Consider the following 17,092-nt stretch of genomic DNA (forward strand, 5'->3'; position numbering starts at 1 on the left):
GTACTCCATGAGGGAGTGGGAATTGTTCTGATTCACAGTTGTTGAGGCAAACTTTGTAGGATCTGTTGGATAGGTAGGATTGAAACCATTTGAGGGTGTTTTCTCTTAGCCCAATCTCCGTTAGTCGTGTAATTAGTATGTCATGGTTTACGGTATCGAAGGCAGCAGAGATGTCTAGTAGGATGAGGAGGCAGGAATGCCCGGCATCGATGCCTTGTAGAGCTGTGTCTTCACCACCTCCTCCAGAAGGGAATTCCAGGCATCCACCACCCTCTCCGTGAACAAATATTTCCTGATGTTGGTTCTGAGTCATCCTCCTGGGAGTTTCATTACGTGACCCCTAGTTCTACTGATTTCTTTCCAACAGAGGTTTATCGATTGTGCATCATTAAAACCTTTCAGGTATCTGAAGGTCTGATTCATATCTCCCCTGCACCTCCTCTCCTCCAGGGTATACATATTTAGGTACTTCAACCTCTCCTCATAAGTTATTTGATGGAGACCCCTCACCAGTATTGTCGCCCTTCTCCTTGGCCACTTTCATCTTGTCTCTGTCCCTTTTGAGATACAGTCTCTAGAACTGAACACAATACCCCAGGTGAGGCCTCACCATGGACCTGTACAAGGGGATTATCACCTCCTTTTTCTTACTGGTTATTACTCTCTCTATGCAGCCCAGCATTCTTCTGGCTTTAGCTATGGCTTTATCACATTGCTTTGCCATCTTCAGATCGCTAGACACTATCACCCTACGGTCCCTCTCTTGCTCCATGCACAACAGCCCTTCACCCCCATCACATACAGCTCTTTTAGATTATCACACCCAAGATGCATGACTCTGCACTTCTTGGCATTGAATCCCAGCTGCCATATCTTCAACCACTGTTCAGACATCCATAAATCACATCTCATTCTCTATACTCCTTCTGGCATGTCCACTCTGTTGCAGATCTTAATATCATCTGCAAATAAGCAAACTTTACCTTCTATCCTTTCCACAATGTCGCTCACAATGATATTGAACAGCACCGTTCCTAACACACCAGTCCTTGTGGCACTCCACTTAACACCGTTCTCTCTTCAGAGTAAGTTTCTGTTTACCATTACATGCTGTCTTCTATCCTTCAATCAGTTTGCAATCCATGCCACCACCTTGGTGCTTACTCCCAAGCTTTTCATTTTATTCACAAGCTACCTATGCAGGACCATATCAGAAGCTTTGCTGAAATCCAAGTAGATCACATCAAGCGCTCTTGCCTGATCCAATTCTTTAATCATCCAATCAAAAAAATCAATCAGATTTGACTGACAGGACCTTCCCCTGGTGACCATGCTGTCTCAGGTCCAGCAATCCTCCTGACTGTAGATAGTTCTCTATTATTCCCTTCAGCAGAGTCTCCAGTAATTTTCCCACCCCCGAGGTGAGGCTAACCGGCCTGTAGTTTTCAGCCTCATCTCTGTTCCCACTCTTGTGAAACAGGTCCACCACTGCTCTTCTCCAATCATTCAACACCACTCCCATTTCCAGGGATCTATTGAGCAGGTCAAGCAATGGACCCGCCAGCGCATCTCTGAGCTCCCTCAGAATCCTGGGATGAACCTCATCAGACCCATGGCTTTGTCCACTTTCAGTTTTACTAGCTCTTCCCATACATTCTCTTCTGTAAATGGAGTTTCATCTACTCCACCCCTATCCACAGTCTTGCAAACTAGTGACGGTCCTTCTCCAGGGTCTTCTTTAGTGAACACCATCCTAACTCTATCACCATAGCTACCCACTTTTTAAGATCCTAAATGAAGGTTCCTAGTAAAACTTAAGCCTAAATTTAAGCAGTTGGACCTAGTCAGTTTTCAAAAGGACCAATTTAGGAGCCTAACTCCAAAAGTTAGGATCCTAATCCCTTTGAAAATTGACCTCTATATGTCCAAAATAATATAATGAAATAAAATAAACAATACCCAATATATGGTTAATTATGAAAACGATTGCTTAGAAAGCCCCAATGAAACTAGTCAATAATTTGGATATGAAAACCCTAAGATATGTACAAAGAAAACCATTTCTATTATTAGTCCCAATCCACAGTGTGCACAATTAAGTTGATACTGATGTTTTGGGGGGAGCGGAGTTTTTGCTTCCAGTCCATAGAAAAAAAATAGATGATGATGGCAGATAAGGACTATAAGGTCCATCTAGTCTATCCATCCCTTTTGTAACCTTAAGGCTGATTTTCAATGGATGTAGGGCATGAGTGCCTAATTTTGGGAGTTAGGGCCCTAAATTTGCCCTTTTGAAATTTACTAGGGCCGAGTATCTAAATTTAGAGCCTAAAAAATGGGTGGCTGTAAGGGTAGAGTTAGGATGGGGAAAATCAGTTAGGTGCTTAACACAGATTTTCAGCAACTAAGCATCAAACGTAGGAGCCTAAATCTAAGGAAACGAATTGCGGACCTAAGCTTAGGTCCTTACGTTTTATGAGGCTGATATTCAAAGAAAGCTGAGCTCCTAAATTTAGCATCATAAGTTAGGTGCTATATTTAGCTGAACGTAGAAACCTAAGTTCTCAGCTGAAAATACACACAAATTTAGGGGCCTAAAGTTTAGATGCTTAAATTTAGAGCTGCTATTCATTTCCCTAGGTCCGATTCCCAGACCTTGCCCGAGACACGTGTCCGAGCAGGCTGCTTGGGTGTGCTCCAGCTGCATTGGAATTTTTACACATTTTCTTTACATGGAGGAGTCGGGGCTGCCTCAAGTGCCAGCCACAGGTTGAGCTGGGGGTCAGCCCTGACCTCCACTCAACTTTTTTTTTTTCAGTGGCCAAGTTCTTAAGCAGCCGGCCCTTAAAGGCAATGGCAGTCCCTTAAAGTTGGGGGCCCGCCATCTCCCCTAAAGGGCCACTCACCGCATTCTTTTGGCTGCACCACACAGCCTCAATCATTTTTCGGGGGAGGGTTCCCACTGTAGCGCTGATTACCCCCCCCCCCCCCCTTCAATAGTGGGACCCACTTCCTGCGAAAAAAAATTGTGGCTTGATAGCTCTAGGCCTTTGCTGGACAAATGGCACTTAGTAAGCATCAACCTCCAAATGTTTAAGTTTAATGTTTAATATAATTTATTTTCTAAAGAAAATCTAGACAAGCAAAAAACAGGTACAAATTGGCCACAGATATTTTGTTCCCATGGCAAGTTTCAAAATGAAAGTATGCACTTAGATGCCAATATTCATGAGAAGCTGAGCACCTACTTTCAGCATATAACTTACTGCTGCTACTACTACTATTACTACTGTTATTTCTAACATAGAAACATAGAAATGACGGCAGAAGAAGACCAAATGGCCCATCCAGTCTGCCCAGCAAGCTTTCGCACTTATTTTATTCATACTTAGCTGTTACTCTTGGCCCTTATAAGTAACTTTTTGGTTCTATTTCCCTTCCACCCCCGCCATCAATATAGATAGCTGTGCTGGTGCTGCATCTAAGTGAAGTATCTTGCTAATTGTTTAGGGGTAGTAACCACCGTAATAAGCAAGCTACTCCCACGCTTGTTTACCCAGCTTGTGCAATTCAGTCCTTATTGGTTGTTGTCTGAATATAAATCCTCTTTTCTACATTTCTACTACTACTGTTATTACTGCTGCTACTACTGTTACTACAGCTGCTACTACTACTGCTGTTTCTACTGCTAGTATTAATATCATTACTACTATTTCTACTGCTAGTATTACTATCATTACTGCTATTACTGCTACTGCTGCTACTCCTTATCATCTATGCAGCACAGTACAAATACACAAATGTGAGTTTACAATCTAGTCAATACAAACATACAGGAAAAAAGAGACTTTGGGAGTTTAACCATTTATTAAGAAAATGATTAAAACCAACCAGGCTGAGATCAGAAGTTAAGGGCCTAAGTTCAGCTGAAAAATAAGGAGCCTAAAAAAACGAGGTCCCTAAATTACATCTGCCTTTTAGCCATCTCAATTTACAAACCTCGTGCTGGAAATCAGCTCTGAACGCCTAATTTATTTCCCTGACCTGACCCCACCCCTGGCTATGCTTGTTTTTTTGGGGTCCTACGTTTAGGGATTCAGCGCAGGAGAATTTTTATTTAGAAAGATCTAAGCACCTAACGCATGCCTCAGTAGCATGCAAATTTTATCTCATGCATATTCATTGTGGATATCTTAAAAACCTGACCGGCTGGGGGTTCCCAGGACAGTTTGGGAAACCTTTGCCCTAATGCCTTAAGTTAGGCACAGAGATCTTTTGAATTTCAGCCTCTTACTTTCTCTTTGAAATTTGGTGCTAAATCCCCGGGGTAAAAGGTACTCACTTTTGTCCCAGTGCGAACAATTTAAAAACTGCCCCTTTAAACTCTATGTATAGTTAATTCAGGAGGGTACATTTTATGTCTGGATAATCAACTGCCTGTTGTGAAAAAAAAAGGGGAAATTCATAAATAGTAGGGGAAAAAAAATATCCTGGTTGCCTTCCTGTACATGCTGATGGACTCTATAATGGAAACTGGAAACCGTCTCAAATGGGACGAAAAGAACGCAAATAGCACAAATTACTTTAGGACAAGTCTTGGATGGAAAAATCATTTTCTTTTTACATACACTGGACTCTGTAAGCCTTTTTTTTTTGGATTTATCTTGGCCTGACAGACTCTTTCAATTCTGGGCATGTCTACAACTTTTACACCACCTTTCTGGTTCATTTCTTGTGGCTGAGCACAAGGCACAGGTTTTTCGAGTGCAAGGACGTTACGTTCTCAGGCTAAGCCAGAATCCCTGGAAGAGCCGACTTTCAGTTTACGAGATCAGCAGGGGGGGGGGGGGGGGAGGAGAAATGACCTAGGGAACAGGATAGGCCTCTGCCAAAAGAAATGCGACCTGAAAGAACCAGAGATCTGTCCCAGGTAGGCCATGTCTAAGCATGTGTGTGCCTGAGCCTACGTATCTGTTAAAATAAACAAAGCCCAAACCATATGGGTCCTGAGAGACTAGGGTGCCAGACCACTGAATTTCACTTCAGTAACCATAACAGTTGAATTATAAATGCTCTCTAAGAAAGAGGATAAAACGTCTATAAAACAGTACTTTTGGGGGAGCTCTGTTAAAGATCATGCCTATTTTAATGTAAAGGTTCAGCTCTATAAGAGATTCTATTTCAGTGATTTTCCTTCGTCCTTATCTGTAATAATAGAATACAGAAAAAAAAAAAAAAAAAAGCAGCCGTCCTGGTTAATATCTTTCTCAGAAACTAGAACAGACAGGTCACAACATTTTCAAACAGCGATAGTATTATTTATTGTATCAAAGTCATTTTATGTTTTATTTGGAACTCTGGCGCCTTTTTTTTTCAAGTTCTCATAACATGACAGTAATTAGCCATCAAGATGCTCTGTAGAAGATACCAGGCCAGATTCTAGGGGCTGCTTCTCTTCAAAGCCTGCACATGACATCATTCTGGGCTTCATTTTAAAAGCGTCTTCAGAATGTAATGATAATAAGCGGAGACAGGGCTAATTAACAATCAACAGCACTGCTGCCCAAAAAAAAAGCACAAATCACCATACTACTACCTCTTCTTCCACTATTTATCATTTCTGTAGCACTACTAGGCAGGCTTAATGAAGCACTGCAGCTACTCCACACAGACCCCCATCCATTACTACCAACGTACCCCGACATATAGGTTCCCTGCCCGCGCACATGGATGCGGCTATTGTACAACGCACGCATGTGCGGGCGGGTGACCAGTCACGCGCTTGGGGAGGGGGGGGGCAATTAAGGAGCGGACTGGGAGGGAGCTTCCCTAACCCTATCCTTCCTCCCTCTTCCCCCTCCTCCCCGAGCCCTAAACCTACCCTAGCTATCCCCAATTTCTTTCTTTCCATACTTACTGCTCCTCTGGAGCAGAAGTAAACTGCTTCCCCGGGACAGTGTCTGATGACGCTGCCCGGCCCGCCCTCCAACCCGCCCCGTTCTCCAGGCCGGCACTTCTGCACGTAAGGGGAGTTACGCACGCGGCCGGGTCCTTTCTAAAATGTGCTCGGCACGTGCAGGGCCCGGCCATGCACGTAACCCTCGGTATTTGCGCGCAGGCCTTTTCAAATCGACTTTTCTGTCACCATTTTATGTGCAAATTCTTCCCACGGTCATTTTATAATGGATTTCTCTTACATCAAGAACCTTATGGATTAATTTTAAAGAATAAACCTCATTTTATAAACTACCCATGTACTTCTGCAGCCTTTACACACACATATCTTGCATTGAGGGGGAGAGGGAGGTAGGGAGAAAGAGTGAGAGAGAGAGAGAGACTCTATATAGAGTCACTCTGACACTCTCTATATATGTACCACTCTAGAGAGGCACTTCTGAATTGGGGTGAGTTTTCGGGAGGTGGGTTGGGGTTAGGGTGGGTGTTGTTACAGACACATTTAGGGGTATTCATAGTAACATTGACATCAGTAAAGAATTATAGTGTTGCGATGGCTGGCCACATGTGACCAGCCTCTCTCACTCCCTGCTGAGCCGGCCGTGTCCCGATCTTCTTCATGGCGTTGGGAAGCCACCGCCACCGCTTCCTCCTGGCGCGGCGGGAGCTGACGCCGATGCACAGCCGCCCCACTGTGCACGCACGTGGCTTACTCCCTGATTTAAAGGGGCCACGATGGGAAAACTCCCTGTGGCCCCGGATGATGACATCAACCCTGGGACTACTTAAGGACAGTCCCTGCTGTTAACCCTTGCCTTAGCAACAGGTCAAGCTCTCACGAGTAACGAGTTGCTTCCCATTTTTCTCCTTCTGGTTTCGTGTTCCTGTTCCTGCTCCTGGCCCCGCGTTCCTGCTCCTGGCCCCATGTTCCTGCTCCTTGGATTAACTCATTGGCTTGACCTCGGTACATTCTCCTGACTTCTGCTTGTCTGCTGCCTGCCCTGATCTCTGGTCTCCTTTTGAACTCGTCTGCTTGCTGCCTGCCCTGACCTTCGGCCCATCTTCTGGACTTTGCCTCGCCTATCATCATCTTCGGATTCGTCGCCCGGAGACCTGTGCCTAAGTCCAGCCGGCCCCGGTACCCAAAGCCTCAACCTGCGGGGAACGAGGGCTGGAATTAGTCCAGTTGGGTCTGTGCATCATCCAGTACTGCATGCCGATGACGAGGTCCTGCAGGAGGGCCTTCTTCTGCAGGTAGTGTCAACTTAGTCTTGGTCCAAGGATCCACCTCCCAACATATAGTCCTTATCAGTGATGAAAAGTCTAACAAGAGGAGTTGATTTGTACACTGCAGTGCTAGCTGCAGTGTACAAATCTACTTCTTTCCATCACTTATAAGGGCTATAATTCTTTACTGATGTCAATTTTACTATGAATACCTCTGAACGTGTCTGTAACAACACCCACCCTAACCCCAACCCACCTCCCGAAAACCCACCCCGATTCAAAGTGCCCCTCTAGAGTGGTACATATATAGAGAGTGTCAGATTCTCTCTCTCTCTCTCTCCTCCTGTGCCTCATAAGGAGCAGTAGCAAAGTTATGCAGGCAACATACATGCATTGCCTGTGTAACATTTGTCATTACATGTTTCAGTCTTGGAACCACCCATGATCTGCCCCTTTTTCTAGGCAAATGTGCAAGCACCCTTTCTGTATTCTTAAAATGCACATGGCCCACATACAATGCATTTAAAATCTACCACTTTGAGGATAACTTTAAAACAACTCCACACAGCCCCATAGAGGCGCCTAAATAGCCACATGGAGAATTACTATAATATTTTATAACCTGGGCATATCAGGTATGTGCAGATTATAAACTACATGTGTGTCCACCTCCACCCCCCCCCCCCCCCCCCAATATATGCGCATATATATGCTTACATGCAAATACCTGCAATGCATTGAAAGAGTGTATTCAATGTATTGCACTTGTCCTACCCATTTTATATCAAAGTGTAGTGCAATGATGTGTACTGATCCTTAAACTTCCAAAGATGAAAGTCAATGTAGTGGTGCCAAGTGACATAGCATCAGTAGCATGGAATAGACTTAGTTTTTGGGTACTTGCCAGGTACTTATAGCCGGGATTGGCCACTGTTGGAAACAGGATGCTGGACTTGATGGACCCTTGGTCTGACCCAGTATGGCATTTTCTTATGTACTTAATTATACAAGGGTAATACAGGTAGGTTCCCCGACACGAACTGTGTTTCGCCACTCTAGCCCAAAACTAGTAATTGTGTAGCATAAATATTAACATGTAAAACCCTGATTTACGCATGTAAGTTAGTATATTCTAAAATCTTTGCACATAACTGAAATTATCAGTTTTCCGATTCCTCCAGGAGGTCACCCAGTCCTTCTCCAGGTCATCTGAACACTCCTAGTTCTTCAACCTCAGCTCCCCCAAGTTCACCCAGACTTCCACTCAACCAGTAATTGACAACAGACCCGTCTAATATCAATTGCACAAGATAATTTGCAGGTGTAAAATTGCATAGATAAGTTACTACATGTAAACAAATAAGAATGAAACGAATAAGAATGGAAGTCAGGAGTCCCCTGCAAGACTTGCCAAAAGTCTCTGGTGGTCCAGGGGGGTCCTGGAACCATCTCCTGCACTCAGGCCGTCGGCTGCCAGTATTCAAAATGGCGCCGATAGCCTTTGCCCTTACTATGTCACAGGGGCTACTGGTGCCATTGGTTGGCCCCTGTGATATAGTAAGGGCAAAGGCTATCGGCGCCATTTTTGAATACTGGCAGCCGACGGCCCGAGTGCAGGAGATCGCTCCCGGACCCCCACTGGACCACCAGGGACTTTTGGCAAGTCTTGTGGGGGTCAGGAGGGTCCCCCAAGACTTGCCAAAAGTGAGTGCAGTGAGTGCAGTAGATGGCTCCTGGACCCCCGCTGGACCACCAGGGAGTTTTGGCAAGTCTTGGGGGGGTCAGGAGGGTGGGGATTTTGTTTAAATTCGCTCCTTTAGACGGCCGAATAATTCAGTGAAGAACATAAGAACATAAGAAAATGCCATACTGGGTCAGACCAAGGGTCCATCAAGCCCAGCATCCTGTTTCCAACAGTGGCCAATCCAGGCCATAAGAACCTGGCAAGTACCCAAAAACTAAGTCTATTCCATGTAACCATTGCTAATGGCAGTGGCTATTCTCTAAGTGAACTTAATAGCAGGTAATGGACTTCTCCTCCAAGAACTTATCCAATCCTTTTTTAAACACAACTATAATAACTGCACTAACCACATTCTCTGGCAACAAATTCCAGAGTTTAGTTGTGCGTTGAGTAAAAAAGAACTTTCTCCGATTAGTTTTAAATGTGCCCCATGCTAACTTCATGGAGTGCCCCCTAGTCTTTCTACTATCCGAAAGAGTAAATAACCGATTCACATCTACCCGTTCTAGACCTCTCATGATTTTAAACACCTCTATCATATCCCCCCTCAGTCGTCTCTTCTCCAAGCTGAAAAGTCCTAACCTCTTTAGTCTTTCCTCATAGGGGAGTTGTTCCATTCCCCTTATCATTTTGGTAGCCCTTCTCTGTACCTTCTCCATCGCAATTATATCTTTTTTGAGATGCGGCGACCAGAATTGTACACAGTATTCAAGGTGCGGTCTCACCATGGAGCGATATAGAGGCATTATGACATTTTCCGTTTTATTCATCATTCCTTTTCTAATAATTCCCAACATTCTGTTTGCTTTTTTGACTGCTGCAGCACACTGCACCGACGATTTCAATGTGTTATCCACTATGACACCTAGATCTCTTTCTTGGGTTGTAGCACCTAATATGGAACCCAACATTGTGTAATTATAGCATGGGTTATTTTTCCCTATATGCATCACCTTGCACTTATCCACATTAAATTTCATCTGCCATTTGGATGCCCAATTTTCCAGTCTCACAAGGTCTTCCTGCAATTTATCACAATCTGCTTGTGATTTAACTACTCTGAACAATTTTGTGTCATCTGCAAATTTGATTATCTCACTCGTCGTATTTCTTTCCAGATCATTTATAAATATATTGAACAGTAAGGGTCCCAATACAGATCCCTGAGGCATTCCACTGTCCACTCCCTTCCACTGAGAAAATTGCCCATTTAATCCTACTCTCTGTTTCCTGTCTTTTAGCCAGTTTGCAATCCATGAAAGGACATCGCCACCTATCCCATGACTTTTTACTTTTCCTAGAAGCCTCTCATGAGGAACTTTGTCAAACGCCTTCTGAAAATCCAAGTATACTATATCTACCGGTTCACCTTTATCCACATGTTTATTAACTCCTTCAAAAAAGTGAAGCAGATTTGTGAGGCAAGACTTGCCCTGGGTAAAGCCATGCTGACTTTGTTCCATTAAACCATGTCTTTCTATATGTTCTGTGATTTTGATGTTTAGAACACTTTCCACTATTTTTTCTGGCACTGAAGTCAGGCTAACCAGTCTGTAGTTTCCCGGATCGCCCCTGGAGCCCTTTTTTAATATTGGGGTTACATTTGCTATCCTCCAGTCTTCAGGTACAATGGATGATTTTAATGATAAGTTACAAATTTTTACTAATAGGTCTGAAATTTCATTTTTTAGTTCCTTCAGAACTCTGGGGTGTATACCATCCGGTCCAGGTGATTTACTACTCTTCAGTTTGTCAATCAGGCCTACCACATCTTCTAGGTTCACCGTGATTTGTTTCAGTCCATCTGAATCATTACCCATGAAAACCTTCTCCATTACGGGTACCTCCCCAACATCCTCTTCAGTAAACACCGAAGCAAAGAAATCATTTAATCTTTCCGCGATGGCCTTATCTTCTCTAAGTGCCCCTTTAACCCCTCGATCATCTAACGGTCCAACTGACTCCCTCACAGGCTTTCTGCTTCGGATATATTTAAAAAAGTTTTTACTGTGAGTTTTTGCCTCTACGGCCAACTTCTTTTCAAATTCTCTCTTAGCCTCTCTTATCAATGTCTTACATTTAACTTGCCAATGTTTATGCTTTATCCTATTTTCTTCTGTTGGATCCTTCTTCCAATTTTGAATGAAGATTTTTTGGCTAAAATAGCTTCTTTCACCTCCCCTTTTAACCATGCCGGTAATCGTTTTGCCTTCTTTCCACCTTTCTTAATGTTGTATTTGTGGGAATCGCAATACGTTTCGCTAACCCATGAATACAACGAATATGGCCCTATACGTTGCAGATTGCCAATATGTTGCAAACGAATGCACACCCCTAGTTTCCAACGTCTTTCCTAATAGCTGATTAGATGACTGAATAGTATTTACTGCTTCAATTCATTTCTTGGTTAAAGGCAATAAATATTAAAACAACAGAAAGATTTCATAAACTTGTGACCACTTCTTTAGCAAAGCCTGTACTTTTACTGGAAGCATTTCTTTAACACTTAATTTCCTTTTCTTCTCAATTACTCCAAATTCTCCAAGTTTATCGGATTGAATTTAGTTCAATCCTCCTTCAAAATCCCAATTGCCTCGATAGCTCTTCCCACTGAAGGTGGTTAGCATAGCAGTCCCAAAAAGTTATCGGAACTTAGTCCCAGATTTTATACTCTTCCTAAATCCTCTGGAATCCCGTTAACTCCTTAGGCAGCGCCTGGTGGGCACCTTACTCTTCCCCTTATATAATAATTCATAAAGCAGCAACAAAGTTCATGTTACCTTTATTTGGTATCCTTTGGTTTCTTTCCTTTATTGCCATTAGCTGGGATCTGTTTCTCCAGTTGAGTTCCTCCACACTTCTGTTTCTTTCAGAATGAAAGGCTCCACTCTCCCCAAATGGTTTAGTTACTGACTCCCGGGTACCAAGGACCATCAGCTCCAAGTGGAAAAAAAAATAGTCTTTGAACTCAAATAGGGGAAAAATTAAGAACAAGGCAGGAAGGATGGAATAAAACTTCCTTGCCTTGAATAGAGGAGATAATGCACAAAGACAGTTACTTCAAAAATATAACTCCTCTGCATCAGGTCACTGTCAGGTCTATCCTCTGAAGGAGAGATAGCGCACTGCAGTTCTTCCTTACCCCAAATCCAACCTTGAACACAGGGATGCCCCCAGTCCACTGCAACAAGGGGGACTGGTTCTCACAGAGAATTCTCAAAAACTTGGCTTAAAAGAGTCTAAAGCAAGCATAAAGGCTGGATAGACAAGTCAATGGGAGGCTGACCCCCTAAAATGGGAAAATTTCCTTATTCCTTTCCCTTCGCAAGCACAGACATTTCGAGGCCTGGTCCCAATGCCTCAGCCTAGGCCCTCCACTGAGGAGGAAGGCGTCGAAGTTAATTAACTCTGGCACATCCCCAGAAGACGCCGTCATTATAAAGAAGAAAGAAGAGGGTAGCATGTACAAGGCCTGGGCCTGGGCCCATGCAGAGGCCCAGGCATCAGGACCCAACATCCAGACTGGGCGCCATCGGGCCTGGCTCCGGGCATCAGGACTCTGCCTCTAGACCAGGCCCTGTTGTCAGAACTGGGCCTGGGTGGGAGCTAGCATCCAGACTGTGTCCCAGCATCAGGCTTGGGCCCAAGCTTTGGCCTAGACCTGGGCTGAGGCCAGATGTTGGGCACTGATCTACCGCAGTCCAGATGATTGTTTTCCTTATAGGAGGTGTTTTGGGGTTCTAGGGACCAGTGTAATATTTGCAATGCTGCCTTTTCAGGGGTTCTGCAGCCAGTTAGAGAGGGCAAGGTAACCCTGGGGGTTGGGGCCCAGGGTGATTGCCCTAATCTACCTCACCTCCCCTCCCTGCCCAAGCACAGCCCTGCATCTCAATATTAGCATTATTATTTTCCTATTTAAAAAAAAAAAAAAAAAAAAAAGCACTAGAAAAACCCAACAAAGTTTATTGGGTTCTCCTTTGTGTTTTGTTTTGAAATGCCGTGAAGTGAAATGGAGTGCTTCATTGCATTCTTCATGCCTCTTCAAAATGAGCGCACGCCCCTCTTGTTTCCTTTGTGCAACTCTCACAAATATCTCATCGCTTCAAGCATGCACCAAAAAGCCGAATAAGCCTCTTGTTTAATAATCAGAAGCTAATGATCTTGTAAATGATGCAAGGGAGAATTCTATGGCCCCGGTTTAGGCTTTGTTTTCTTGGCTAATAAAAAGATTAGAATAAAGCAAAACTGAAAAGAAAAAAATCCAGGGCCCATTCTCAGCAAAATGTGTTTTTCAGGGTGGACATTCAGAATGTGTGCTGCTTATTACACAACCGGGAGAGCATGGAATTTCCTGATCCAGATAGGAAAGCTCAGCCACAGGAGACCACTTATAATGCTGTAATATGGATAGTTACCAAGGGCAGGAACCCTTAGAAAGTAAACGACTGCTTGGAGTCAGGCCTAGTCCTTATTTTGCTGTATGCAGATTCGCAGAGTTTTCTTCTCATGCCAGATCCGACGCTGCCTTCCCTAAAGTCACACTCGGTAGGAGAGTACTTCCACTTGGCATTATTGCTACTCAGGGCTTTGCACATAAACTGTGCTTCCTTGCAAAGGGGGGGGGGGGAGGGGAAGGTTACATAAAAAGTAACACTACCTCTTTATCATATAACTTACAGTTAGGCTGTAACACATTTCCTCAAAACCCTTAACGTAGTAATAATTTCCTCAGCCCCCTCTTCTCCACCCTCCCCCTCCCCACCACCAATTCAGAGACTGTGCTGTTCCATTCAATTGCAATCTGTCTGTAGGACTAGAAAATGGAATAAAAGCAGATTGCAGCTGAGAGGAAAAAAAAAACAAAAAACAGAAAAAGAAGTTGTAGTCGTTGCAGGAGTCCTAAAGAAAACAGGATTCTTTTTAGCAAATAATGCAGCAGTGTGGTAGAAACAAACACGCTGTAGGTGAGGCCTTTCCACTGGACTGAGTGCCCACATTTGAGACCAGACTCTCAGGCCGATACTGTATGGTGCACAGAAAAGCAGAAAATACTGCTTTTCTGCACACCCTCCGACTTAATATCGTAGCCAACCAAAAATGTTTAAAAATCTGCCCGCCGGTCAGCAGGTTAGAAAAACGGACGCTCAGTTTTCCCAGCGTCCGTTTTCCTAAACCGTGGCAGTCAGTGGGTTTGGAAACCGACGCCGGTAAAATTGATGGTCGGTTGACAGCCACCTCTACCACTAATAAGGGGGTGCCATGGATGTGCTATTGTCCCTAGCGCCTCCTTATTAGCGCGACCCCTCATTTAAATACAGGATCGTGTGCCCAGGAGAGGTGGCTGGGCACTCGTTGGGAGAGCGGATGCTCAACACGGATCGCCCGCTCTCCCACGATTCTTGCAGTATCGGCCTGTATGGGAGCTGCACCACGTTCATCAGGTCAATACAAACTGGACTATGGATGATCTTGCCCCCAAAATTACAAGGCTGTAAATTACAAATTGTTTTACTATAGTGGTGTTTGCTTTCAAAGCTGTGAAGAGACGCCCAGCAAAAGGAGGAATGAGGGGTGAGAAAAGTGACTGCAAATCCTGTATGTAAGGTCCATCCCTATCCCTATTCTGTTCCTCAAATTCCCCCTCCCCCATCATTCTTTAACTTTACAACTCTGCACCAATGATGGCTTAAGTGGGGAGGAGCAGAGGGGGCAATCGCCTAGGGACCCAAGACTAAAAAGGGGGCCTACATTGGGTCAGATTAAGGGTAAGATAAAAGGGAATAGGAGTAGGGGGGAGCCCATGGCCATGGTAATGCCCCGGGTCCAGGGCTCCATTTAATCTGTCCCTGCTCTATACATTAGGGATGTGAATCGTTTTTTGACGATTTAAAATATCGTCCGATATATTTTAAATCGTCAAAAATCGTTAGAGTCGATATTTAATAGGAATTCCCCCGATTTATCGTCAAAAATCGTAAATCGGGGGAAGGGGGAGGGGAAGGGGGAGGGCGGGAAAACCGGCACACTAAAACATCCCTAAAACCCACCCCGACCCTTTAAAATAAATCCCCCACCCTCCCGAAACCCCCCCCCCAAATGTCTTAAATTACCTGGGGTCCAGTGGGGGGGTCCCGTTGTGATCTTCCACTCTCGGGCCACGGGTGCGTTGATAGAAAAATGGCGCCGGCACCATTTTGGTTCCTATCCCCCGACGTCACGAGCGTAGGAGATCGCTCCCGGACCCCCGCTGGACCCCCAGGGACTTTTGGCCAGCTTGGGGGGGCCTCCTGACCCCCACAAGACTTGCCAAAAGTCCAGCGGGGGTCCGGGAACGACCTCCTGCACTCGAATCGTGTTGCCGTACGGCCGGCGCCATTTTGCTGAAAAAGCGATCTGTGAGGTCTTGAAAGTTTATGTACCACAGTATCTTTGGATAATTCTTATATAAGGTCAACAAGAAATTTGAACAGCATACACTTCTGGAGTGTAGTAGGCTACCATGATCTGCTCTCTGCTCTGACAAGCAATCTTCATGCACCAGGCTGCCTTTGCATACCCCTTGGAAGCCAGCAGGAGGAGTAAAAATGAAAAAGAACTGAGCATGCTCAGTTTAGCTTGACCGTGCTATTCATCTAACCATTGGTAAACAATAGGCTCACATTATACCAGGTATTAGCAGGTACTAAATAGCACCCAGACAGCTAACGTTTGGAGGATGAGGATACTACAATATTTAGCATAAACTTGCGTATGATGTTCCTTCATGCACATAGGTGGGCTTTCCAAAAGAATCCACAAAAGAAAAGAGAGCTCTAGTTTTGTTCACAGAGCTGAAAAGAGTTGTTTTATTCTGTAGGTTCATTTCACCAATAAACAGAGGACCAGGCAGGTTGCCATCTCTATAGATAAACTCTACAACTAATTGACTATCTAGAAAAACATAATATTCTTTTCCCATCGCAATTTGGCATCCGTAAGTACTTCAGTACGGAAACCCTTCTGATCTCCCTCACAGATTCCCTCCTCAAAGGATTGGACAAAGGCCACTCTTACACCCTTGCATTGCTAGATATATCCTCTGCCTTTGACACCATAAGCCACAACATCCTACTCAACTGGCTCACTGAAATTGATATTTCAGGAATCCCACTTCACTGGTTCGAATCCTACCTAAATAACAGACAATACAAAGTTAAAGTTAAAATAGGTAACAGTGAATCCAAAGCAATTAACCTATCATGAGGCATTCCACAAGGCTCTTCCTTATCCTCTACACTTTTTAACATCTACCTACTGCCACTCTGCCACCTCCTCTCTGAGCTTGGTCTTATGCACTTCATATATGCGGACGTACAAATCCTCATCCCTATTACTGATTCCTTACCCACATCCCTCAAAACCTGGGAAACCTCTCTGTCTACAATCAACAATCTCCTCACTAACCTCAACCTCGCACTCAATACATCCAAAACAGAAATCATGATCATTTCACTCCAACACAACACATTCACACTCTCCCAACCTAACACCCTCCCTTCTACAATCTCCACTTCACAACACGTACGAGACCTAGGCGTCATCATTAACAATCAACTTAACCTAAAAAATTTTATTAACTCCACAATGAAAGAATGCTATTTCAAACTTCACACTCTAAAAAAAACTAAGACCCCCTCCTCCTCTTCAACGACTTCCGCACATTACTCCAGTCCACTATTTTCTCAAAAATCGACTACTGCAACGCCCTCCTTCTAGGCCTTCCCAAAAACACCATCTCCCCACTCCAAATGCTGCAGAATGCTGCCGCCCGTATTCTCACTAACACTCGCAAAAACAAACATATCACCCCAATTCTCAAAGAACTACACTGTCTCCCAATTTCATTTTGAATCCGCTATAAGACCCTCTCCATCATACACAAAACCTTACATAAGCAAAATATGCATTGGCTTAATGACTCCCTACATTTCCGCACCCCTAATAGACCCACTAGATCACACCATATGGCAAAACTACACACACCCTCTCCTAAACTTACACATCACACCACCACGAAAGAGCATGCCCTATCCATTGCAGGGCCTGCAATCTGGAATACTATGCCCACCGACCTATGCCAAGAGCACTGTTCACAAAAATTCAAACAAAAACTGAAAACCTGGCTAT

The sequence above is a fragment of the Rhinatrema bivittatum genome, chromosome 3 (genome assembly GCF_901001135.1).
Source record: "Rhinatrema bivittatum chromosome 3, aRhiBiv1.1, whole genome shotgun sequence".
Taxonomy (NCBI): Eukaryota; Metazoa; Chordata; class Amphibia; order Gymnophiona; family Rhinatrematidae; genus Rhinatrema; species Rhinatrema bivittatum.